The 27882-nt window shown below is 43.2% G+C and overlaps 1 non-coding gene across 1 annotated transcript; it reads right to left on the reverse strand.

Moving 5' to 3' along the window:
• Positions 1-4816: 4816 nt before the first annotated feature.
• On the reverse strand, positions 4817-4890 carry TRNAP-CGG (transfer RNA proline (anticodon CGG)). Its single transcript has one exon. It is a non-coding gene; the product is annotated as a tRNA-Pro (tRNA).
• Between the last annotated feature and the right edge of the window lie 22992 nt (positions 4891-27882).

A 27882-nucleotide genomic window follows, 5' to 3' on the forward strand; every position in this document is an offset into this window, starting at 1 on the left:
ACCAAGAAAGTGCATAAATGTACTTGTCTGACTTGCGACCCATGGGTCCTGGTTCGATTTCCACCTCAACGCATTGTTTTTGATCGAACTAATTGTATTTGCATTCTTGTATGACATACTGACGTTTACTCTTGTTGCGTTCCTAAATTCAGTAATAGTGCGGTGTTTTATTAAATTTATATTATGTGTGATGTTTTATTAAATTTATATTATGTGTGTCTACCAATCCTGAATTTCTCAACACATACGCCAACACCTGAGGAATTTCAGCCGAACGGTAGCTTAACGCTGATTGTCCCGATTGCAAATATTTGGGAGGAGGGATGTGAATATCGTTAAACCTCTGTCTCGTAAATACAGCACCCAGTTGCTTGGTGAATGATATATTCTATCTCACAACAAAGTGCAATGTGACCTCACTAAAATATACCTTTCATTGCATTGCAACATTCCTCATGAGGTCAACTCAATAATGAGAAAATGGCTGCAGCTTACTGTTGTAACTCTTTCGCTTTCCTTTTCTTTTTAAGAACCCCTCTTAGGGCGCTACATAGAGGACTGGGTTCGCGCAATACAGGCATCTACGCACTAGAAAAATGAGCTGATCAAAGCAATGTTACGGGCACCTGGACGCAAAGTTTCAGTAGTGTTATAAAAATATGATGGGATCTTTTTGTGGTAGAGTGCATTTCTATGGTTTCTGTCGTAGTGGCTTTAAAAAGAACTTTTCAAACAAGATAAGACTGGCAATGCGTTATATAAGACGCAGTGACATCCAGTATAATATTCAAGTTTATTTTTCAAGGTTTTGTTACAATTCAAGTTGCAGAATATATACACCGATGTTTCAATCGACACACTATGTGTCACCATGGAGCGAAAATATTTTTTCGCCGCTTCGGAACAATAATTTCAGTTCATCTGGAAGTTTTTTATTTCTCTTCCATGGTCCTGTAAAGCTTATGAAACACAAACTAAAATTGTTCATGTTCCCGGCGACACCGGAAAAATCTTCTGACCGCGAAGTCATTTCTCGTCTGATGGACCTAGTCGTGTAGAAGGCCGAAAAGCGGGGCGGTTGCTCCCAAACACATGGCGAGTGTCCTCTGTGCTTTAAAGAGGGTCGCTGTGCACATACACATAATTCATTCCTAAGACACTCTGAAGTTCATTTGAAAGCGACCGCAAAGCCTGATGATCGAAAGTTCACGTGGGAAATTTCCACAGTTCCAGCACTGCTGATGCGCAGACTCTCAGGAATCCGGTGAACCAGTCCTGAGTTCTGTCGTCTTGTATCTTTGCCTTGTGCTGAAACAAAGAAATAAATAATCTGCCTTGAATGCACTGAGCAATTTTGCACCTGTCCGCCAATAATAATCAAGAAGAGACACAAAATCTGTATCGTCGTTAGTTGGTTTAGCTTGGTTTGACAAGATTTAACGTTCCAAAACAGCTTAGGCTATGACTGATACCGTACTGGAGGACCACGGAAAATTTCTGCCTCTTGTGGTTCTTTAATATGCACTGACAGCGCGGACTACACGGGCGTCTTGCTTTTCGCCTCCATAGAAAAGCAGCTGCCCTAGCAGCGATAGAACTGGCGCCCTTGGGTTAAGCAGTCGAGCACACTAACCCTCCGCCACCGAGGCGAAGTGTGGGTCAGTCATTTATTATATTATTACAAGGCAGTGATCGACTTGAGCTGCTCCGCCTCCACCCTTCGCGGTTATCATGAGCCTCATGAAGGAACTACAACAGAGTATCTAAGACGACTATACAGTATTAGCATCATTACAATGCTCAGATATTATAATTTAGAATGTACATTTCGAAGTTAGTATACTTCCAGCCAAAACATAAGGGGGCACTACTTCAGGCACGCTAAACACTCTTCCGAGTGCCATTTTAGTCAAGCCGAGCACACTGGTGGTATGACTTCTTTCTTTATAATGGTGTGTGGGTTATGATGTAGGCCATCGTCACTGTGCTGATGTTACAGGCACACAGCGGCATGAGCAATGGCATCAAAAACATAAGACAGCTTTTCCGTGCTCAGATTACGTTTTTGCAATCTGCCGGCGAAGTAAGTAATTTGCGTAACTGCCAGTCTTCATGCTTTTAGGATTAACAATGCAAGTGCCTCTGTAAAGTACAAGAAGACCGCGTTATACAAGCTGGCAAACGACGTGAATGACCAAATCATATTATCGAGCGAGACACCGAGACAGAACTCACTATTACGCGCAGGAGGAAATTATTTTAAAAATGACCCCTGTACAACTTTAAAGTTATTATCTGCTATCTTTAGTGTCAACTTTTCGAGTGCGCATTGCGTGGTATAAAATACGCAACTGCCTTGTTCTATTTTATCAAACACTTTGCAAAATAAGCTGGAACTTTCGTCGAGCACATGTATAACGAAGTCGTAGCTTAGTCTACTTCAGAGTATCAGAGGCAGGGGCAATATCTAATGAGCCTGGTTTCAGAGCGAAGCGAAAAAGTGAGTGGTTAAGATTACCTATAGATAAGCGCGATAATGGCATGGCATATAATAGATGCGGCCTGAGAATCTGCAAGATTATCTGGGCTTCTGTTGAAGAACTATATCGACAAAATCTTCTGATCGAACTAAGTATTCGACACCAAGCACCATTTGACAAGCTAGACGTCAGTTATTTCGTCGATCGTATCGTTGAGCTATCGGGGTCCGATGCGCAAGGCTTTGCCGTCACCAGCCCATACTTTCGCCTTTTTTGCTGGGTTCAAAAATTCTCTTGCCCGCCGATGAATAACCAGGTTTCAGTATTTGGATCATACGACTGCATGACTGCTCACAGCAGAAAATTATCTTCTCTTGGGTGAAGAAAAACCGGAGAAGGATGGAGATTCTCGCGATAGCGAATTCTCATCTCAAAATTGTTTTCTAAAAAATCCCATATCTAAGCTTTCATGACCCCTAACCAATGTTTGGGCATCTTTCCCGCCGATGAATAGTAGTAATTGGACCATACGACTGCATGGCTGCTCACAGCAGAAAATTATCTTCTGTTGGGCGAAGAAAAAACAGAGAAGAATGGGCATTCTCGCTATAACGAATTCTCTTCTCGAAATTGTTTTCTAAAAATTCCGATATCTAAGCTTTCATGACCCCTAACGAATGTTTGAGCATCCTTGAATTGCTATTTCCTTGCGTATTGCCTCAGAAAAGTAAAACAGAAATAAAGGCATCTTGCGTAAAAGAGGAAAACGTATAAGCTATGATTGGCTACGAAGGGGGCAAATCTCATTTATGCGGTTCCTGATTCTTTTTTTAAACCGCAGTGCCAGTCAAGGATGATAGGACGGCCCTAATTAGCCTAGAGCTTGTGGAAGGAAATGGGACAGACGGCAATGTTATTTTTGTACAGTGTTTTCACTTGGTTTTGCTACCGGATTTTTTGGGATGCACCCATGACTATAAATATCTAATTCCATCTTTTTTTTACTTTCTATTTATTCGTTGTACTTGGCTAATTTCGACCACCTGGGGTTCTTTAACATGGGAATGTGCCAAATAATAAATGTACTCACCTGTCTCCTAGCGAACTGGTCCGAGAGACACCGCAACCTCCGGCCGATCAGCTTAACTGGCCCATGGTTGAGTGCCGGAAAACTTGGACTGTTCTCATCGCGGGAGCAGGACCGTGGTGTTTTAGGACACGACGCAACGAGGTCAGGAAGGGCAGAATTCACAGCGTCTGAAGGCGAGTCCGTGTCTGGAGAGAAAAGGAAAACGCAGGTAAGATAAACTCTCGCTGTTAGCTTACGCTGTCACGTCATTGTGAAAGTGGGAGTGAAAAATGAGAGAAAGAGGGGCTGAGGGGTAGTGGAGGGCTTCAATACCACAGCGCGATAGAAGCTTTCGCCTCATCGCAGTTTAGTGATCCAAAGTGCCCCCTGGAATTTTCGTTTCTACCCCTGATGTCTCAACAGAAAAACAAACTATGGAACATCTTATGAAGATGTAAAGAGAGAAGGCTACTGTGCGTCAGGGAACTCTTCCAGTCAGACGTGCCTAAGCTTCCACACTAAAGTTACACATCTCGCCAGCCACTGTAATATGCTAATGCTTCTGGGTTGGGTAGAACATTTCCCGGGATTCCTCAAGAAATATCAGTTTTCAAAATAAAGAACACGGCTCCTGAGCGGCACAATAAAGTACTAGTTTATTTCACGTTTTTGTCCGTGTAATATGTAAGGTAAAATGCCATTTCCATCGACATCCATAAAATGAAATCACGGAAGCGAATAACGTAAGCGTATGATTAATCCTATTGCGAGAAGATGAGGTTCCTCAGGAGGAAAACTCCAAAGCTTGAACGCAGAAAAGAAAATAAAAATTTCGATAGGTCAACTGATTTTGAAATATACATTTCTTTCAAGCATCCAAGGGAGATGCTGAAAGGAGTGATTGTATACGTACCAAGTCGTGTTCGCCAAATGATATGACCTGCAAGGACAACAAAAACGCGACACTTCGCGCAAGTTCAGGGGATTTCACCAAGTTTGCTCCCGACTGGTGATGGTCGTATATTGTGATCAGCAAACGCGGCACCTATGTAAGCCTTGCCTTGTTTTCGCTAGTATTGTTTTACGCACAGGCGCCGCCTAATATTCGGCAGCGCGCGCCTCTATCTCTCTATAACCCACCCTGCAAAATAGTCTAAAGTTTGTAATAAGGGAGTAATTACTCATTGCATCCACCCAAGCGCAGCCATACGGCTACAAAGGAAAGCTATACAGCTTTCTCAGAAACTTCGTAGTTAAAGAAAAATTCGTCCTGATCCGGGAATCGAACCCGGCACCACCGCTTTTCCGGGGCAGTCGCTCTACCGACTGAGCTAACCAGGAGCTAACCAGTCTAAAGTTTGCGTTAACCGAGGTAGCAGCCCGGTGCTTTAATACGTAGATGAATTTCGCGAACTGAAACTTAGCATCAAGCCTTTCCATACCATCCGAATCAGTCCTTCAGTGATACGCAACATTGCTTGTTCTGACATGAAAAAAAAAAAATCGAGCGCATGCTCAAACTCGCCGAAATTCGCTACAAGGTACTACGGGACCTCTCCCCGTTTCACCTCCATTGAAACGCAGCCGCTGGCGGTAGGGATTCTTTTTTAGAAATATTTGTCAACAGCGCAACCAGACTTTATGCTTATTAATGATCAGGCCGCTGATATGCGTTGATTAGCCTGTCACAATGGCGCACGGACATATCCTGTGCAGTAAAGACCTGGGGTTGGTTCTGAGCATCAACCAGTTCTCACAACGTCGGGGTAATTCACCTTGCTCCTGCAAGTCTCCAGCAGTGAGAGTTCCGGAAAACAAAAAGTTACTGACTGAGGTCCGAAATTTTATTGTGAGATAATCATCAGGTTTGAACCGGACTCTCACTGAAAATTTGTTTTGTGCATTATGTTGCCTACTGGGCTCTGGTCGGCGGTTTTGGATGCCACAACAACTTGCAAAAAAATGTCCTTCTGAACGTTTACTGCACGCCGATGGATTATTCATTGAGTTTGAAAAAATCAGTTAGGTCTTGTAGGATTAGAAAGGAACCCTAGTCATAACTTTGACACGTCTCTTCGTACGCGAGCCAAACAAAGAGTTTACAAAAGAGACGAAAATGGCTGAATGGTTCGTGCTGAAATGTGGTCGTCATGTCTACAACTAACATTGTGACAACGAACCCGCTGTTCATTCCCTCACCACCATTTCTGTGCGCGATGCCATTAGTGAATAAGGCTTGTGACAACGTGACATTCGTTCTTACATTTTGTGGTTTGCACAGGATTAGCGAGGCAGAAAAGCTGGAAGCCGGTACAGACGTGCTGGATGCAATTTTGAGGAACGAAATAGTAACAAGACCTTGTATCCACAAAGCGAAATCTGTTACAAGTCCTCCACTCCCGTCCCTTTTACTTGATTCCGCCAGCATTTGTTTACAATGATCGGCTCCTTTTATTTGGGGCGTGAGCGGCGCTGTTCTCTCGAATGTCTTGTGGCGTGCCAGAAGTATGTCAAACGTACGCAGGCCTTTGTCGGTGTAATGCTGCCAAAAAAAGAGCCCGCTGTGTCAGATACAACTAAGAGTTCGCGTGCTCGGATTTAACAGCCTGTCACAAATTCGTGTTGACACGCACCGCGGGATCCAGCGGCTCTCGATTTGGAGTTCTTTCAAAACGTATATAAGTATGCGTGCCCGACGCGTCACGGTAGAAAACACTCGCTGACCGTTTGGACGACTGGATAAACCACTCGCCAGCGCACATACGCGTTGGATCTGAACTGATGGCGACGAAGTGTGAACATCTGAGCGAAGTGGCGTTGACAATGATGTACTCAAAGCGACGTTAATGGGCAGCGCCATTACGGACTTGTTGTGTGTAGAGAATGGGCTACTTTGGGGAAACCAGACTTTTTTTTCTAGTAAGAGCAGTCTTTGCTTCTTTGTTTTGTTACCTTTGTATGAAAGACACAATGCTTCGACTTCGTAGGAGACAATGGGCGCTATTTAGCAAACATAAAAGTCAGCTTAAAATATTCGAGATTGAAGCACTTTAAGATTCTAAACAGGGAACATTACTGCAAAGCCAACGAGATTTCCTCGCTGATGTCTTTGAATGTACGATGGAAATAAAAGGTGATGTCAACGGACTACGAACTGGTAGTATTTATTTGCATGTTTTCTTTCTCGGAATGCTGCGGAAGGCATTAATATATATTTATCACCAGAGAGGTCCGCATGGGGGGGATACTTTTATGCATAACTTCTTCCGTCCTGTTATATTTTTAGGATCGGCAGCCGAAAGACGGCTAAGGCGTCTTCTAATTTAGGTCACGTAAGGCATTAACAACTGCACCATAATTGCTGCTTGGTTGATATAATTACACGAAGGTTGCGTTGGCCTTCACCAACGCTTAGAATAACCAAAAAGTAAGAAGCAAGCAATATTATGGCAGTTTTGTGGTTTACAGTACTTAAACAAAAGTTTGTCGTACATGGCCGCTTGTCACCGTTAAATCAAGGCCAAAATTGCATGCGAAAAGCATTTATACCTGTTAATATTTTACGTGTTGTATCTAAATTTTACCTTTCTTTACGCTTTGTATTGGGTGTTGCATTATAGTCGAAAACAAAGGAGAATCCAAATCGATGCAGTGGCGTATTTGATTTAATGCATAAAAACGCTCACTAGTTAAGTCGGTAAATAAGCTCACCAAATCACTGACTTGAAGTGCTTCGCCAAATGTTGCAGCTAATGCATTGCGGGTGCATGAAAACAGGTACCGATTGAAGAGATATTTGAGCGCTATTAACAAAAGATTTTAAGTCTGCAAAAGCTACTGGCCCGTGGCCAACCTATGCATTGCACCAGCGAGCACTTGTCGCATTTGTAACATTCCTGAAGGACAATGGCATCCTTGGGAACTTTAGTGCACGTTGCCCAGTCAATGTTAGAACTCCTTTCTTTACGTGAGTGAATGTAATATTATCCTGGTTTATTGTTCTTGCTCTGTTTACGTAACTATTTCAGTATTACTGTTTTTGTATTTCTGTTAGTACGTCAAGAGCTTTGTTAGTTACTTCGCTGGCCATACCGCAAGTAAGCTTATATTTGTCTTTCTGGCCTTATTTATTCTTATCTGTTATGTAAATTGTAATCTGTACTGCTCTGTACACAGTTACACATTTACACGCATTTACAATGTTTATATCGCTCATCAATGTCACTTCTCCTGTTCAGTTCAGTCGTTTAGTCGTGTCCGACTCTTCGTGACCCTATGGACCATGTCACGCCACGCTTTCCGGTCTCTCACTATCTTCCTAACATCACATAACTTCATCTGCAGTGCCTCGAGGATGCCATCTAACCATCGCGTTCGCTGCCTACCCCTACTCCGGCGACCCTCAACTTTTCCCAACATCAAATCTTTCTCCAGCGACTCCTCTCTTCTCATCAGATGATCAAAGTAGCTGAGCTTTAACTTTAGAATTTGACTCTCCAATGAGCATTCAGGGTTTATGGTCGACAATATCGACTTACTTTACTTAATATAATATATAGTGTCCTCTTTATGTTTGTGTAACAATATGTAGTAGTGTATATGTTATGTTGAACTGTATATCGCCACACCAAGTGGTTCCTGTGAATTGATGAAAAGGAGTAGTCGGAGCCGCTATGCGGCACTAACCTCTCTATTTTTGTTCATGTATATACAAAAAAAAATGCACCAGAAAATTTCCGCTGTCGTGCACCACCTCCGCATGCCAAAGGATCAAACAATAGAGTGCCAAAGACAAAACAGCAACGTACTCCCACGTGCAGAGATGATGTTGCCTCGTAACCTACAGCGTTTTATCGCCTCTAGCGACAAGTCTGTTTCCCACGCTGACTCACGTCCCAAGCAGACATATAGGCCTTAATATATAGGTGATGGAAGCAGTTCGTGATAAAACAAAATCTTTCAGATCTGTTATTGTCGCTATGCATAGGAGTAGGAAGAAGTAGACAACTGAAGCCCATGGCCGCACGCCTCCTTGCTATTAAATAAAGCTCGACCATGTGGAATAGCAACAGCATTGCGCACGTCTGCCGCTTGAGTGAAAGTGTTGCGTCCTGACTCCCACCGTCCTGATTCTGCGAGTCCCACCCGCACACCTAAATTAACGAGCTGGCCACGTGTTCCGCACGCGCTCGGAGTGCAGCAGGACCGCCAGAGGCCAAGCCGCGACCCACAACACTCTTCCATCATATTGAATAAGAACGCGGGCGCCACGCGCAGGTCCCCTTAACCGCCCACTGCTTCCCCCTTCTGGAGCGGCAGGAACGAAACAAGCCAAGTGTGTTGGCGTTACACGATTGCAAAGCGTGTTGAATTTTGTCTGTGAGGCCATTCTTTGTACATCGGGGAACCGAAAGTGCGGGAGGTTAAGGCCGCGTTTGTCTTGTATTGTGGTATCACCTGCAAAGATGGAATAATTTATTAAGTGCCAAAGCAATGATTACGTCCTTTTTATCGGATGTTTCCCGACGAGGACAGGAACCTTAACAAAGCGGTCACGGTAAATAGTTATAGGAGTGGGCCTTGCCTGCTTATATCAGTCGTCCTGCACTCCCTAACTGTGCCTAAAAATGAATCAGCGCAATCACGTCTGCGTGCTCATTGCGCATGAAAAATTACTGTCTCCACATCTTTAACCTGCTTTATTAAACCTGCTATAGCCCAAAATCCTTTTATTCGTTCTCTGATATTCGAAAGCCATTATATATTTATTGTGGGCAATCTCTTGTTACAAAGTGTGACAGCTGTCGTTTTACGTTTGGTGGATACAGACAAAGATATCGTTTGGCAGAATTATTGTGTAGCCACAAACCATTAAACTTAGACGCCTCAAATTAGAGGTCTTGTAAACATCTCGCACAGCAGTGAATTATGGAAGGAACAACCACTGCACCATGAGACCCACAGAAAGCCCTAGTTATTTCTAACTCGTAGCGCTTGTTCCCTACAACGGTACACTCTTATATTGAGTTCCACATAAACACTGCCGGTTCCGCACAAGTTCCAGATAAACATCTTGTTCCAGATAATTTATCTGGAACTAGACGCTATCAGATCGCTCTGTGTGGAACAGCACACTTATGTCGCGTCTCGGTCCCTCTTTTTAACAAGGAACGAGCTTGTATTAACTGGAATAAACTCTATTTAAATGGAAGAGCCATTTTTCCAACCTCCGCGCGTTCCACTTACCCACAACGTGCTCCAAAAAAACTTTGTGACGTTACAAATAAAATTCGGCACTATCGAATAAAAATTGTTGATTCCATTGGAAAATTTCTGGTTTTGTGTTTTTTCCTCCGAGCAGTTAGCATCATTTGGAATTTGGATCAAATGCCAATTATTGCTCACTTGTCCAACTAAAGGAGCAAATACAATTGTAAGGTTTACTTTTTCAATTCAGTTCAAATTACATTTCAGAAAACTTCTGGTATTTGGATTCAGCTATCGTTTATCAACTGGATGGTTACAGCAGAGCACAAAATGTGGCTGCCGTTACAGAGCGCACTGCATACTTTTGATTGCTAGTTTAAACAAAATGTATTACTGGCTTTGCATTTAGACATGCAGTATACCGCCATAATGAATGACCAACTAGCCGCTTTTATTACCTTGTGCTTACACTTTCAAAGCCTCCAGGGGTAAATCGCTACTATCCAGGGTTTACTGAGCTCTGCCACCTTCAGTGATTAGCATTCCTTTTTTCCACAGAAGTTTTCTTCAAGGAAGACTCGAAACAACACTGATTTCTTCTACATACCGATTCTCTGGTAATGGTGATCTAGGCAAGCATAAGACGTATTCGTAATGGTGAAAACAGGGTTTTAAGAAAGAAACATTTTTTTTTTTGCTGCCGTTGGAGCCACAGCTTTACGGTCCAGGCCGGAAGAAACTTCGTTATCATAACACTAAAGTGTTAACAGTCGTGTTGTGCCTGGATACTTCCGTTTGTCCTCGTTTTTTGGTGTGTTTTTTTTTTTTTTTTTTTGCGCCACCTTCATAATAAATCCAAGTCAACTGGCCCAACTTTACACTTTAGCACTCGAGTGGACTCCGCTGTGTATACGCTGGACTGAGGTGTCTCTGATACCATGAAAAGACGGTGTCGGCGTCCTTGCTGTTTGCTTGCAAAAACAGCTGATTGCGGCAGCAGGTGTATACCGTTTCTTGTATAGTTCTAGCTTGTAAGTTCTCCGTTTCCGGTGAGTAGCTTCCTTTAAGAATGAAATTTGGCTATGTATCGATAAAAGCTAATGGCTAGCGGCTGAACAAAAAGTTTTAGTTGTAACGCATCCCAGCAGTTGGATCAAGCTTGTTCCTACTGTGCAAGCATTCAATTCGCCTATCACTGCGAAAAGAAAAACAGAACTTCGTGATAACAGGAAGCATGTCTCAGTATGTCGGTCCTTCGTATATTTATCAAGTATAGAAAAAGAGCTGCTGTGTTTTCTTTCGACTATATGCCTTCCTCTTCCATTAACGCCCATTAGTGTTCCTCGTGGTTGGCTTCATCTGCAATCAACGTTCGAATCGTTTGACAGCGCCTAGACAATGCTGAAGCGTCCAGCCTGAACGGACATCTGGTATGGCGTCACTCCCAGGTGCATCTGCAATTTGCCCCAAGGTTTCAATGCACATTTTGTGATATCAATTGTTCCAAGCCTCCTTGCTGTCGTCGATAGAAATAGACGGCGGTGATAATGGTAACCCGAAGCCAACACTTTGCGGCGCACCGCAATCTGTATTGAAAGCCATCGTGGATCAATTTGCATAGGCGGCAAACGAACACACCCCTAGTGCATGTTCTTGAGGTTGCGCAGGATACGAACTGACCAGGAGAGAACGCGATCTTCTTTTGCTGTAATGTTCTTATTTTATGCACTCATTGTCGTCTTTACTTATTTAGGATTACAGTAAGTGGCAGCAACAAAGGATGGCGTCGTGGTCGATGGCGGTGAAGTCGATCTGATGTCCCTTTTTTGTTCTCTGCTTCAGCGATGACTCAGATGTCGCATTTTTGCAGGTGGTATTTTCTCTCTCCTACGCTTATATATCTCCTAATTTCGCTGCATGAGCATATTTTTTTCTGCCTGGATATTGGAAAGGGCTCTGATCATTTTTGGGCCAACGGAATAAATATCTTACAGAATGAAGCACCCTCACTAGTTTCGGGATGAGCGTCACACACAGGGAGGCGAATATTTAGCGGAGTTATTCCTTCAGAGTAATGATGTCATTGAAGTATATTTAAAGAACGGTGAATTCTTTCCCACTATCGGCATATTTTTTGCCTTATATATGTGAAGAACGGAGAACGTACGAAATTAGCGTAAACCCGAATTTTCATTTAGCCTTGCGAAATGAGATGAGTTTTCGGGAACAAAAAAGGGATCCACGTATTCACATCATTGAGAACAGCCACCCGGCTATGTTTTTGTAGCGAGAGCTCCATTGGCAACATTCTCGCCATTTGTCCGTGCCTCTCCGTGCCTGTGCGTGCCTGTCCGAAAGAAGAAGAAGAAAAAGGAAAAGAAGAAGTCATGGGAGGCGGTACCTGGCAGCCAGCTGGCATGGCCGAGCGCTAACTGGACGTAAGGTTTCCTGACATTACGTTTGGCAGAAACTGCCAACTCGGGCCTCTCCTTTTCATGTGGGAGGGTGATATAACAATCAGCCTGCCAAGGCCCTTGAATTCAAGTTATCAGGCCACGCAGGTACATACGTTCATGCGGCTCGGTTAAAGCGGAGCTTTATATGTTGGCTGGTAGCTTACGCTATCGCGTCATCGGGTCATCGCGAAGGTGGGAGTGAAAACAGAAAGAAAAGGTGCCGTAGTGGAGGGCTTTGGACCACCACGCGATAGAGGCTACTGCCTCATTGTACTTTAGTGGTCAAAAGTGCCCCTATTGCATAAATAAAGCTGAAACCGTAAACTACTACGTGCAAAAGCCAGATATTTACTTGCAAGTCTTACCTAGGGTAGAACATTCTTTGGGTAATGGCTATTTCGTATAAATGTATTCGGTTAATAACTGACTCCTGCCCTGCCAGACAAACGTGGAACGAACTTACCCTTATGCTACCACCCAACTTCCCTCTTCTTTTCTTTCTTCCTAGTTCCCTCTTCTGTCACTCTCGCCTCCAACTCTGTTTATAGATTATAACATGGAACTAATTCTGAACCGTACAATCCCCCTTTTTTTTATTCTTCAACGCGTTTCACCAATCAGTCGATATGGAAATAACTTTGTGGTACAGAAATACAACGCGCTGGGACCAGAGCAGGAAGCTATTGGGGGCATATCGCGCACATCTAGAGGAACCAGAGAAGATGTAAGAGAGAGCCAAGAGAGAAGATGTAACGGCACAACTTCAGTTGAGCAAGAACAAAACACTAAAAAACAACTCAGACGACAATTACGATACTCAGTAGTGGGAAATTTGAGCGCATGTCCTAGCGTACTTAGATTTTAGGCCATATTGAGAAAAAAAAGAACAAGAAACGTAGAAACACCTAGGTATGAACAGTTAGGAAGCACACTTTGTTTTCCCCTCATATTCGTTTTTCAAGTTGCACTCCTCTCCCAGTCTTTAATTGCTGTGAAAGAAGACTAGTGCTCGAAGAAACTGAGAGATAGTTGAACGTGCTACCGAGAATTTCCTAATATTTACCAAACTCTATTCGTTATGTAAACACGGCGAAGGCCAGCAGAACCCAATTCAGCGTAATACAACTACACGCCTAATACGTCAAACAGCCCTCAAAAACGTAAAGAAATTTCCCCCGCGAACTTTTAGACGTGATTGTATTGACAGGGGCGCAGTTTGTCACAAAAACGTTTGTGTTTTATACCTTTGCAAGACAGAAACACTTCTATGTTTTATTCTGAACAAGGACACAGTGTGCACCGTATACTGCTCATTCTCAACGGCGTCCCGATTTCCCCGCTGTTTGCGGAGACATGCGATCGGTCCCGAGCTCCCCCAGCCGCCTTTTCCTCGCATGCCTTACGTATCTCCCCCGCACTATTTCCACCCCTTGTAACGTCCATTTTTCATCGGGAGCTGCCATGCCATTCGTGACCTCGGGGCGCTGCGTGGCGCTGCATGGCGTGCGTTGGCGTTATACTACCATTGGCAAAAACACGTCCTTTATATAGGTGCGAGGCAAGCTGGGTAAACACGAGGGCTTGTTTGTTACGGATCGGCGATTCGTCGACTTTCGGCTGTCCGTACTGGGAAAGCGAGACAAGTCGCGCTTTTACCGAAGATTGGTTTCTGCCTCTTGATGTTCGCGCACTGTCACCTATTCTGATATTGGACATACATTTTTTTCGCACTCAGTTCATTGTCCTTCATTTGCTGTTTTGGTGCATTTGATATACAGTTCGGAGCAAAAGTGGTGTCTACTACGAATAGTTACATGTATTGCTTCGCGGGCGTCACCTAATGACGCTTTCACTCAGTTCGCCCAGCTGCACAGAAACAAGCAAACTGGTTAATATAAAAACAGGTACTCTGTAGCCTTTATTCTAGTAGAGGCTTCGGGAAAGTGGCTGGAAAATTAAGTTTGGGTGACGCTCACGCGGTGTGCGCGCTGGAATTAAATGACAACACTTTTGCGCTGTTATTTTCTTGTTTCAGCACCGACCACAAAGTATAAAAAGGAAGCCATTGAACATAATCGGCAAAAAACGTGCGTGATGCATGGTTCATTTGTCTCCAAATAAACAAGCATGATGTCACTCTCATTGCAACCTCCTTTAAAAAGCGGCACATCTTAGATCAGTGTTTCTCAAATGGGCAGGGGCCCGCGGACCCCAGGGGGTCCTGGAAACCTACCCCGATAAAAAAGAAAAATGATGTGATAGCTCTGACCTGGTTATAGGCAGTGTTGTCTCTGAACTAAAGCGGAAGAAATGTGAGTTGAGTGCGAAAACAGAGAAGAAAGAGAGAGAGACAGAGAGAGAGATCCTTTGTTGATGCTGGCATCGGCGAAACCCGGGCTTTCGCTGCACTGCTATACGGGGTTCCAATCCAAAGCGCCTCTTATCTCTGGCTTATCAATTGCGTGTTTTTTAGAGGCCAGTTTAGCTTTGACTCTGTCCCAATTTCGCTACCTGCTGCTGGAAATGCAGCAGCAGTCCGCACAAGATTACATTCCCCTCCTCCAAGCCACATTGCCGGTCTCAATAGCTTCTCCATGTGTTCCATTGGTCCACAAGGGGTCCCAATACATCCATGGCTGAGGACCACAGTCTACACTGAATCACATGCATGTTTACATCTCAATAACAGCATACAAACATATCAAGTTTTGCTCCTTCCTGTACAATAATATGACAAATAATAAAGGCACATTGGTGTGCAGTTTAAGGAAATATTGCTCAAATTAAAAATGTATTATTCGATACTTTCTTAGCTTGGATGTTTGGCCGACAATCAAAAGACGCATTTCTCTCGGCAAAGGTTGGTAATAAATATCTTTATGTATTCACACCAGCGACGTCCTTAGAGAAAAGGGCGGGCTGAGACTGTTTTCAAGTAAATAATGGTGAAAAGAGGGCTCTAGGATCCGCGCTAAAAATCTGTGTCCATGCACGTATTTTACTTGTAAAATAAAGCGGCAAATTAGCGATGCAGCTTAGAAAAGCTCCGCATTATCTGAGCGTTGCCTCTTTGTGATCAAAACGATGTACCCCATGTACACAAAACAAAAGTTCTTGAATTTGTTCTCATTATCGGTATACCTTAAGACCGAAAAATAAGTCTTGCTCGTTTCCCGTACTTCGCAGCTGCGGCGGCGACTGCGAACAGGAGCAACATTCAAAAGTATTAAAGCCTTACGTTGGCCCAACGGTAGCAGTTGCAGCGTCGAATGGCAATCCTGAATGAATCGCCGTTCTTAGTCCGGAAGACATCTCAGTTACTGACGGTACTTTTGAGAATGTTCTCGTCTCGGAGGTCTACATAAAAAAAATGACTGATACTCACACAGTGAGAAACACTGTGGAAACATCTCTCCAGCACTGCACAACGTTGCTGCATCTGACCGCTCTTTGTACTTTAATTTTCCACTTAACGTATTCGTTTCCCCCGCTCTGCGTCAGCACAAAGGAATTCCCACGAAACGCTAGTACTATAACCTCCTTGAACAGTGATCGCAGTGTCGTCATTAGGTTGAGCTATTTTCTCGGCCCATTGATCTTTCAGCTCCACTGACGCTTTTGTAGTCCCGGCGTTCCTGTTTCCCAAGCATCCCTAATGCCGTGTTGGCTCAAGAGAACATGGCATGGCAGGCAGTGAAACCGACGTCATTCTTCTAAAAGACATCCACAGTGTTTCGATACAGCTCTTCGGTGACTGATCAGTCGATGCTCCCTCGAGTGTTCACAAAAGGCCGCCGAGCGGCCATCCAGATATCACACGCTCCACTGGAGAACCCCACTGGACGCGTCGCAATGACACTGACAATTGTTGACTCCGGATGTTTGCAGGCATTCTCATTGCAAATCCATCCCCCCTCCTCTGCATTACGAACGAGTCAGAAGGAGGGTATAAGAGCCCTACCCGCGCGATTTGTTGCTGTGGGAAGCTCCACAATAGAGCCGGACTCCGACCAAGTTTATTGCCTGTGAAGAGTGAAAACGAGATCGGGGTGGGGGAGTAGAGGTTGCAAACCTGGTGTCTCACATTGTGTAGATCGGCTGAAGGGTCTGGGACAATGGAAAGAAAGAGAGAAGGGAGCGGGGAAATGTCACAGGATGGCGGATTTTGTCAGTATAGGGGATGAAACACAGAAAGGCAACAGTGCGTCGTTACAATGTTCAACGTTGGTTTATGCCAAGAAAACGGAAAAAGCAAATGCTTCCAAAACGAAGGGTCACATTTAATAAAGAAAAGCAATTTCAGTTTTGTATATTCAGCGGAGTACAACTCTCGCGATCCGTGGTTCTCATAAGGCTCTTATGAACGAACAAACATTTTCTCTTCTCAAACGGCATGAAAGGATGTGGAACGAGCCAAGAAGACACTTCATTTTCAAGGCAGGTTATTTTGTACATTCGTTTTGAAAAAGACACGGTAGAAGGTACAGCACTATTTTTCTTTATCCTTGTGCCTGGCGCATGATAGCCTAAGCCGCTTATGCGCCATTAAACCTAATACAATACCATACAATACAATATTCTTCTTTATCGCTGTCTCATCTAACCCTAACAATGCTTTATGGCGGTGTCTATATCGCGATACAGAGCAATAGCAAAGCGCCAGAGCACATGCGCAGAAGGATGTTGTCTGATGGGTCATTCCGTTAACAAAAAAAACGCTAAAGTAAAATCAATGACGATGCGCCACCACTTAACTCTTGATAGGGTCGCTCTACTTGGCGCCGCCTTTGGATGAGAGGCCTGCCTGTTTCACGACTAGTTCTTCATTAGCGCTTTAGAGATGCACAAAACTTCTAGGCACGCATCAAGAAAATCACTGCGAAAGGTGGACAAGGTCTACTATTCGAAATTTTTTCTTGATGAGTGCCTGTAGGCATATCGACTGGTTAGCAAATGAGAAACCTTGACGGAGTTTCCACAAGGCATGCTACGCATGCTATGTAGTGACGGTTTAGCCAGATACTAAGGTCAAATCGAAGCCTGACTGCACTGATTGGTTACGTATTTTAATCACGACAATATGATGTCGCTTAAAACAGAGCATGTTTTGGTGTCACCATTACCGGGTGGTTTGGCGAGCAAACTTCGTGCGTCGACACTGGTTTTAGTGAGCGGATCTCAGAGGATAACTAGCTGCACCGCCGTTCACTTCAAAGTGGCCGCAACGAGCTTCGCTCGTTCATTGCACGAAATAATAACTCAGTTTTCGTCTCCACAGAGGCGTCTTTTATAATAAAAAAAGCGTTATCATGAGCAGAGACAGATAGAGAGAGAGGGAGAGAGAGTAAATGTTACTTAGAAAACGAATCAACGAATTTGTGATCAGGGATGCATCTCACTGTTCCTTCAGTGAGGTTGTTTGGCCATATTACTTAGGCAGTGCCACGCTGCATAATTGCAATAACAACACAAATCAATTAGCATCAAATCTTGAGTTATGCAGTACGAGAGCATAACGAGTTTTTTAAAGGATTTGGTTCCATTGACGTCAACATCAAAAGCGTAAACTACAATACAAAGACATCATAAAAGTGTCAAAGCTAACAATAAAACAGCATCATCCCATGCTGAGAAAAAACGGGCTACAACGGTCCGACAAAATAACGTCAATGGGTTATACTATAGAATACACTCCTAAAGAATAAAATCATTTCCGATGATAATTAGTAATGCTGCGGGCGCAAAAAAACATTCATGTCGAAAAAGAAGAGAGTGCAAAAAAAAAGCTCCTTCTTCAACTTGGAGATGAGTCACATGAGAATTTTGAGTTGAAAACAACAATGGAAGCGTCTGGATACAAATACAGACTCTTGCTTGTAAACAGAAATGTGGTCTCCGGGGGTAAATGCCTCCCTGTGTTCAGCACATGGCGAGCACAAAAGCAACAGAGGTGGTCGGGATCAGGCACGATGACGCTAACGGGGAGAAAGCGGAGAAATCCATGGGACATCGTCAGGGAGAATCGCCATTGACGACTGGCTCGCGGCTCCTCTCCGGAAGTGGGCCCCCACTCGTGTCAAGCCTGTACCCTCATTCGACCCACACGACAGCTCGAGGAGCGCTTATTGCCTTTTGGACAATTTCCGTTTCCTGCTGTTCTGCAGATTTGTCTCCTCAACAACGCTAAAATATTGATAAAGGAAAAGTGTGTGTAATGGAGGGTAAGTTTGTATAGGGTTGGCGCTCAGAGGTTGGAGCGCCCATTCTTGGCACTTTTCTATTATTTGTGCATTTAGCCATGCTCTAATTGTTTTCTTGCTTTTACACTATTATGGAGATGCAGCAAACAAACTAATTTCAGCAGGCATGATGTTTGATAAAAGGAATAAAAGAACACAGTTTCCCAAAACTAACATGTCAGAAGAAAACAAAGATAACAAAAATTCAATGAAAGGTGCATAAGCGGAACAATAGAAGGCTGAGATTCTCCCACGTACACTTACATCTCCAAGTACATCGGCGTCTTGTTTTTTCTCTCCATGGAAAAACGGCCGGCGTGGAAGCGATTCAAGCCGAGTACTTCAGATCAGCTGTCCATAGCTGTGACCTCACAGCCATCGGGGCAGTGCTGTGGTTGTAAAAATGTGTGTTAACGATGTTGTGAATGACAGTTTTTCCTTAAAAAAAAAAGTAAACAAACTTTGCACTTAATCCCACGGAAACATATTGCAAACTGTTAATGGCGACCAATGATGGCACTGGATCAATGGTTTGACCAATCTTTTTATAGGAAAATGTGATGAAGTTTTAAGGAAACTAAAACTGCAGCAGGCACATGACGGAGGGTGGAGACAGTCCTGTGCCTGCTGCGGTTTTATTTCCTTATGTCTCGCCAACTGGCCTACACTTCGACACTCTATGGTAAAGTTTGCATTGGCTATTCATCAGTAAATCTACGAATGCTTGACTAATCTCCCACACCAGCTGTCAACGACTGCTCCGCTAAATACGACAAGCTAACATGGCGAGGCAAGCTCTGTATTATGAACGTGGAAGGCGACCTATACAGTACCTAAACAACAAATTGTCTCGCGCCATGCTGGGTGCGTAATGTGATTGCGCACGCGACAGGCGCGTTATGCTTCGTGTAAACACTAGGATACCATGGTATGCTGCAGCGCCGTACAAATTGCGAGGCACACGCGCAAGCCGCGTAACGCCTCTCAGCGAGTGCGACAACAGCACCCCCAAAGCCATCAACCTTGACGCTTTTCTAGCCGGTATAAGCACAATACTCACTGGACAATGTCAAACCCACTAAGGGGACGCAAGCGTCCCGATCATGTGCGAGGGCTTTTCGCGTCTGCCGAATGCAATAGACATATGCCACGCATTACGAACACGATAGACATGTAAATAATTACCGACGATTACAATAATGGTCGTTGCTCTTTTTACTGTTATTCTGGCAATATTTGAATTGCCGCTCTGTATTTGGTTGAACAACATTCGTTTGCAACGTTGCTTACTTTCCGATCCTTGTTGGCATTAGGGATATTTTTGCGCCACGTCTGTGTCTGTGTATCAGTGTCTCCTTCCTAAACTGAATGAAATAGCAACAAGTGCACAACGCCTTTTACAACGAAAATCTTGGATTTTCTTCAACCAGAGCAGCATTTGGCTGCCTATTTGCATGCACTTATAATTATTATATGCTTTCAGATAAGCAGTCCTCGAATCGTGTACGCCCCATTTATATGTAATTCTTATAAATGTGTTTAATCAAAAGTATTGAATATCTGCAATTCCGTGCATTTTATTACACTTTTTGTGACAGTTCATCGTTTTCCATCATTGTGCGACTGAAAATAGCATCAGATTGAGAATTACTCTATCGCCATGCAATTATATTTCTTCCGTTGCCGCAGAACCTTTATCACTACTCATACCACCTTTCTTTTCAGCGCTCCTCGGGCTCTTGTTCATCTACTGGCTCTCATCACAAGAGGTTCATAAATTATCAATAAGCTTTTTTTAGAAAACTGCTTCATTCCTGACACAAAAATGAAATGAAATATACCGGCTTCATACACTGCTGCTGTAACCAACACCGCCTGATTTCAAGCCCCTGTGCTTGCAGCTAATTTTTTTTATAAATTACTCATGCCCTTCCCCTGTCGCACTTAGGGCAGTTAATATAACTCTGTGCGTTATTATGGTCAATCTGTTCCTATATTTTACATTTTTAACAGAATGGCGTTAAAGGTGCCGCTACTCAGAAAATCCAACATCAGCGTCGGTATTTTGAGCGAAAAACCACGGTAATGGCTCTGGTAGGTGGCAGCTGCCATGACCAAGTACTGATTCTTCGGAGTACTGATTTTCTCTGTACAAATTGAGACCTCATGATATCAAAAAGCTCGGAGGACCTGCTATCGCTAGGTCCTCTTTTGAGGTAGGATGATGGAATAAGAATGAACCTTTCAGTGCTCCTAGATGCTGAGTCAGGCACGTGCATACGGCTTCGTTATATTGAGACTTTATGTGTAGATTGGTCGCCTACGCTATCGCGTTATACCCTTAAGGCGGAGTTTAAGTTTCCCCATAATTTTTGTCACTATGGAACTTCAAACGTGTATTTTCTCTTTGCATTTACAGAATTATTTTTAGTGGATATATTTATTACCTAACATTTCCATTCATCTCTCCCTCCCCCATATTCCCGTCCTATGTGAGAGTTCCAGGCACTTTTACGTGTAAATAATGCGGTAGTTACCTAGTGGCGCGTGAAAGGTGTAATTCTGCGCTATTCTGGTTAGAATATTCGAGCATGGTGCTGGGCAGCCATGCTAAAGTGGGGATTGTATCGAAGTTGCCACTGCAGTTTGTGTCAGCTTCCACGCCTAGAAAACAGAGCATTTTTGTTTTCAAAAAAGCGTCGCCACGTCACCTACGGTAATGTTCCAGGGCCTGTCTCGTAGCGCTACCGACCGCGAAGGCCAACAAGAATATTTCAGTAGAAGCAAACTGCGCTTGAGCGTGTTTGAGTTTGTGCCGTTAATGTCTCGTTCACGCAGTTCTTTCTCTAGATCAATAAAAGTGCGGCCGGTTAATATATTCGAAAGAATACCGACAATAGGGCTAGTTGGTACTTAATATCAAACGCGGTAGCGCTAACACAAGCTAGTATGAAGGCAAAACCGGCCTTCATTCTCTGCCCCTCTTCCGAATTGGTCCAAGTTTGCACTATCCCATTTCATTACCGTATTCACACGGTTACAGCATATTTGATAGCCTTAAGGCTCTCGTGAAGAAGTTAGGTTGCAGGAGACTGTTAGTTTAATTCTAAGTGCCAAAATTTGGGTGAAGATGTACAGCGCCGGTTTACATTGCCTTCATTAAGAAGATAGAGTTGCATTAAAACCAGAATAAATAACTTTACCTCCTTTGGGAGTTTTCAAGAAAAATTGTCATTTTTTTATTATATCAATTATTTCGTTTCAAACATTTTGTCGGAGCAACGGTGGACTATATTAATACCATCACCATTTTTAATACAATAATGAATACGTGAAATATCAGATGCGCTTGACACCGTAAAGCTACGGGTGGAAAAGACGAGCTTAATTTCAACTGGCGACATATTGTTAAACTTTTCTCTCGTACGTCTCATGCACTCCGACCAAGTTAGCGGATTGCCGAGACGCCTCGTTTCATTTGGTAGAAGCTTTCCTACGACCTGTTCGTCTTCGTTTCAGCGCATATGGCTATTTTTTTAATACAGGTCTCCACTACGTGTTGCATTTCATCACCTCAAGGCTTGTCTAATCGTATAAAAAGAAAAGAGCTGCAATGGAGTGTTCAACCTCTAATCCAAGAAAAACGTGAGGCTATCGAGCGAGCTCCTGAAGAAATAAAACTGCGGTGTCATATTCTCACTTCTCTTTTGCGTTATAAAACAAAATGTATTTCGTGTTTGTTGGTGCATACCGGGTTGTTGTTTTTTTTTTTTTTCCTTCAATGCAGCCTCAGCGAATGGTTTGAGTTGAGTTTTGACAGTGTTTAACGAACAACGTGACATTGGCTATAAGAAACCTTCTGCATTTGAAGTTGTTTCTTTCGGTTGTTGTCCCCGGGTTTCAGACCTGATTCATTACGTTACTACACCATCTTGCTCATGATTCCCCTTTATATCACAAGTGATGACCGCTGAAAAAGCTTCGTGAGTACTTCAAGCGCTGCGAGAACAAAGATTTTGTTGACTTCAACTCTTCTGCTCCTAGATTGGGGTGCATTCATTACTCACTCAAACGTCACGCAAGGTTCATAATGGTTCATAATGGCATTCATTGAGTGAGGAACTGAAGTGCAGAAGATACGCACATCATCTTTGTTGTAATTCCTGGACAAGTGATAAAACTTAAAGTCACGGAACGAAGTTGGCGACTACCAGATTTTTGTGTGTGTGTTATCTGATTGTAGTGGTAACGTGCTCGCAGTCCTCTTTTGGAACCCACAGACTGTCATAAGAATGTGAATGGATCTTGATGGCACTTTCAAAGCCCAAAAGCTTCGACATTCCGCGTGGGCAGATAACGCATGCTCTAAGAGCAAGCATAAAATACTAACAATAAACATAATGCTTGGTGAAGGCAAAATGTATTTATACGTGTATATAACGAGAAAGTTCATTAGATAATTTATTGTTCTTAAACATCCCTATCTACCATCAGGGTCTTTTTTAAGTATGTCAATCTAAATTCCATTCGCATCGATTAACTTAATCAACACAGACCCGGCATTCTAGGTAAAACGCTCTATATGTGCTTGTTATCGTCATTCTTATCAAAATGCGCGCTGTCAAATCTAGAGAGTAGGTTGTATAATCTCAACTATTTATCACAGGCCACTTCTCTCCCCTCTAATGGCAAGGCAGGCCGCAGTTAAAGGAACTCCGCGTTTTGCCCATAAATAATATTCCGGCATGCGCATATTTAGCCGCATTACCTTCAGAGCCATACCGCGGGGGGCGACCACCATCAAACTATACATCCTCTCTCCCCGCAATGAAGCGCCTGCACCGCGCAACGAGATTAAAAGCAATTCCCAGCGCATTGTTTGTTGGGTGCATTCGTATTTGGCGGCGGCTGTAAGGTTCCGTGCACGACGTCCCCCAATTTTGAGGTGTGACAACGCGGTAATTGTCGTCGAAAATATGCAGATTTATTCACTTCCATTCCCACTTTACTCCGCCATTAGTCCCCCACACTTTTGTATGTTTACATCGAATCGCTCTGCATTTGTTTACCACTGCCTGTGAAGAATGATCGCCCAAATTCGCACACCTCCTACTGCATTATGAAACATATTATTTATTGGGTAAAAAAATTACGTCTTTCTAATAGAGTTTAATTAATGGCGGCTTGAAAATGGCTGAGTGGATAGTATTATTTTTGCTTCTTCGAACTCGCATCGCTGACTCAGATGACTTGAATTATTTGTCTCTGTAGTGTGGTAATCTTCATCGTTATAGCCACTGACATGCGTCGCGTGCTGCCGCTCTCAAGAACGAAGAAGTTGGTCGTTGTCTGGGTGATTCGCTACGCCTTACGCCCCGCTGCGAGTTCATCCCGAGCAGCTGGATCCATCTGCGTCGACTGAATAAACACACCCCTACAATTGGTGGAGGTGCATGGTACCGGTGATGTTTCAGTGTAGCGAGTAAGATGGTCTTCTGCCACGATAATCCACCGGTTTCCAGCAGGAGTAGTAGGAAGAGGGCCATAGAGATATATGCCAATGCGGTCAAACGGACGAGCAGAGATCTATACCACACTACACTCTCATATATTTGTTTGTTTCTTAACGCTGAGGCTGTGACAGGTACGAAGTCTAGAACTAATTATAATGCACCGCATAAAAAATAGTCAAAAAAAGCTACAAAACAGTGTCAAAAATACTAAAAAATATTCTATAGTTCTGTCGCATCAGATATTTTTGCATTTCTGCAGCGCATCTTTCTAGCTCTGCAGTTTTTCTGTATTACGTTTCTGTGTTCTCTAGTTCCGTACTGCTTTTCTGTTACAATAACACAAAATGCTGATAATACTGGAGAAATGCATTTTTCTAGGAGGTTATTTGTCAAAAACCACATAGAAGCTCTTTTGCGACGGCTAAAACTTTTCTGTGCATCTTTCGACTGGGAATGAATCCTAAAAGCATAGTGCTTGGCTCCTATGGACTAACGCAGCTCGGTGCACACGTGTATATAGACAAGCGGACGTCTACCTAGAGACAAGGAGAGACGCTCGCACAGTCCAAGCAGAAAAGTTAAAGTATATATATATATTTTTTTTGCATGTACATACCGTATGTATGTATGTATGTATGTATGTATGTATGTATGTATGTATGTATGTATGTATGTATGTATGTATGTATGTATGTATGTATGTATGTATGTATGTATGTATGTATGTATGTATGTATGTATGTATGTATGTATGTATGTATGTATGTATGTATGTATGTATGTATGTATGTATGTATGTATGTATGTATGTATGTATGTATGTATGTCCTATACAACGATTAGCCGGTGGCAGTGCCCCATTTTATCCACATGCATGCATGTTTCGCTATCGCTGCCCCTGACGCTGTCGCTAGATGGCATTTCGATACAGTTTTCTCGGGCTCCGCCACCGGCTGAGTGTTGTATACCACTTTTGCTCACAACTGTGCATATAGATAATAATGACCTTACTATAGCAAAAACAAATCACGCGGTTCAATTACCAAAGAGAGGGTTGTCGTTAATCGCAAAGCACGGTCGAGTTAAAGGTGCGTGCTGAGAGCTCTGGCTAGAAGACTAGATATGTACATTATACCTGGAAAGATGACCTGCACAAACTTGAATAACGAGAAATATGACTGTCAGATATATTTAAAAAATCTCAAAAAAGAATAATTGTATACTGACTTGTAGAAATAGGTCAAAACAAGAGATGGCGTTTACCAGCAGGGTTTGCGTCGGAAAAAACTGATCAACTAACAATGGAGTACTTACGTAAGATTGCCATTTTTTATTAACAGTGCAAATCTCTCTGATAAAACGCGCACGATGGCTGAAATTATTCTGCTAATCAGTTTTGGACGAAATAATGAAGAGCGTCCTTTCGAACAACTGAAGATCTTGTCTCTTGTGCCACCGCTATTTTTCTGTACGATATGGTAAACAAACATAAAAAGCAAAAGGCGTCACTTATGAACCAAAGGGATAAATGCAAGAGTTTGAGATGTGGTGCACAGCATTTATCTTGCTGTGCGAGTGCAGATCTGCTCCATTGATTTCAGATATACAGATAGCAGGGAAGAATCGAACTACAAAATTTATTTTCCCCATTGTCGCCCTCTACTTGTTTCGAAGTACACATTACAGATATGAGGAGCATAGCGTCTAGAGATAGCTTTTGTAATATCTCAAAATATAGTTCTGTCATGTAAATCAGTAGTACTTGCAAGTGGGCTAGTTGGCTGTACGACTCCGACGAACTGCGGCGCTGCATGGTTATACACAAACACAATACACACACAAGAGAATTAAAACAAGACGTTAACACAGAGTTGGTAGCGAGCGCATCATGTGTGTTAACGTCTTGGTTTAATTCTCTTGTGTGTGTGTGTTGTGTTTGTGTATAACCATGCAGCGCCGCAGTTCGTCGTCAAGTAAATGTTCCGCAAGATAGGTTTGCAAGCTGAAGAAAATCACGTAAGAAAATATTATGTATGATAAATTGCTTTACCTAACTGCATCTAATTTTCCCCAGGTTACTGGAAGTTCTTTCCGGTTTCATAGTGCACTTATACTGTACGTCTTACCAGTTTGTGCTTCTTCCTACCTTCTCTTTTTTATGACGGAGCAGCATATCTGCTACTGTTTAACTTCTCAGTGTATATGGGCATGTTTGCTCCTCGTGAGCAGTCGATTCTGCAATTTTGCTTCTCGGATGTGCAGGTATAGCTAAAGCAATACGATGCTTGAAACAGTGCACACCTTGTAGAGCGACCTAATATCGGGTAGGAGAAAGTTCAAGGTATTCAATGCTAGCATAGATGAGACCCTCGCCAACTTAATGCGAGTGCGCGGCTCCGCTCCAACGGGAAGCGAAGTACAGCTCATGGTTAAAATATTTTTTCGCATATTTAGCTGGCGTTTCGGCGTGGTTTATACGTTTATGGTTCTTAATGTATTTTGACGCTTCTGAACATTTCTCTGCGGTATATAAGAGCTAATCTGTATGTCGGGGTCATGGTATCGGAACCATTTTTTGGTCCCGTTATGCAATCAATCCCGGCATATTTATCAAGGATGACATCGAAAAATCGCGCCATTATAACTTTGGTATGTGAAGCATAGTTCTGTAGCGTTGTCTGTAACTTCTATCACTTTGGCTATAGAAATTAATTAATATAATGAAGACAATGTTTCTCCATTGTCTTTACATTTTTTTTTTTTTTAGAATAGGCTCCCAACCGCGTTGAAATACGTTGTTTTCTTCATTAGAATCGTTATTGACACAAAGGGACCGAAGTTTTTCGAGGGTCTCTTTTAAGCCGTTTGCAAACATATTAATGCCACGTGTTGAAATGAAAGCACTTAAAATGAGCGTTATGTTTAGTGGACGGGAGCCACGGCGACACTGAAATGGTGGGCTGGAAATCTGCCCATTGAGGAAGAACTTAGGAGCGCTGTGGCTGTGTTGTTTTCTTGGCTAAACAAACAAACGTTGGTGATAGAAAGTACCAGTGCGAACGGGTTGAGCGACCACCGAGATGTCTTTGTTTAATTATGGTCGCTTTTAGGTGAGTATAGTGAGCCGGTTTTAGAATGTTTATGTTTCATATGCAAGCAAATTTGCACCACAGTTCTGCGGAACCAAAGGGCTTCCGCGAGGGGAGAATTCATTAAGCTGTTGTGGCAGCATGGTGTGATTACGGGTATACTAATGAATTGTGTATTTTATGTGAAAAGCGGTCTCACTTCAACCGGCCTGTGTTTTGTGCCCCCCCCCCCCCCCCCCCCCGTTTATGCCTACAAGTTCGACTTGTTTTCAGAGCGTTAATCCCGGAACTTGTCATGCTGCCATGTTTTCTCTCCTAACCTGCTGGGCGGTATTGGGCACGTGAAAGCCTCACGAGTGTGCTTCAGGGATCTCCATTTATTGATTTTGAACTATTTTGGTACTCAGTTCATTAATGGTTGAAAAGAAACGTTTTCAGTATGATGTAAGTGCTTCGTTTGTTCAGCCATTTACGTATTAATGACAAAAGACTCATTCACTCCTCCTACCGCGCGCAAGAAAATTGTTGCCTGTTAATCAGGTTGGTTGCCATAGCAACAGCTTTTTCCTGGCATGCGCCACCAGCTCCCATGGGAAACGAAAACGCTAGAGCCCAATATATTCGAAGCCAGTAATTCCTCGTAGGAGTGAGTACGGAACGTTGTAGTTACCATCGTTGAATATTACTCCGCATGTTAAGCAGTAGCATCCACATACTCGCGATGTGTGCATTTCACGTCGCCGCTGCCATTAACTACCATCTGCGCGCAAAAGCTTTGGCGAAGCCTAGTTTGGCTTAACTACGTTAACACCTCACCATTTTTTTAGAG

This window comes from Amblyomma maculatum, chromosome 10 (genome assembly GCF_055883805.1).
Source record: "Amblyomma maculatum isolate TAMU_Amacu chromosome 10, ASM5588380v1, whole genome shotgun sequence".
Lineage (NCBI taxonomy): Eukaryota > Metazoa > Arthropoda > Arachnida > Ixodida > Ixodidae > Amblyomma > Amblyomma maculatum.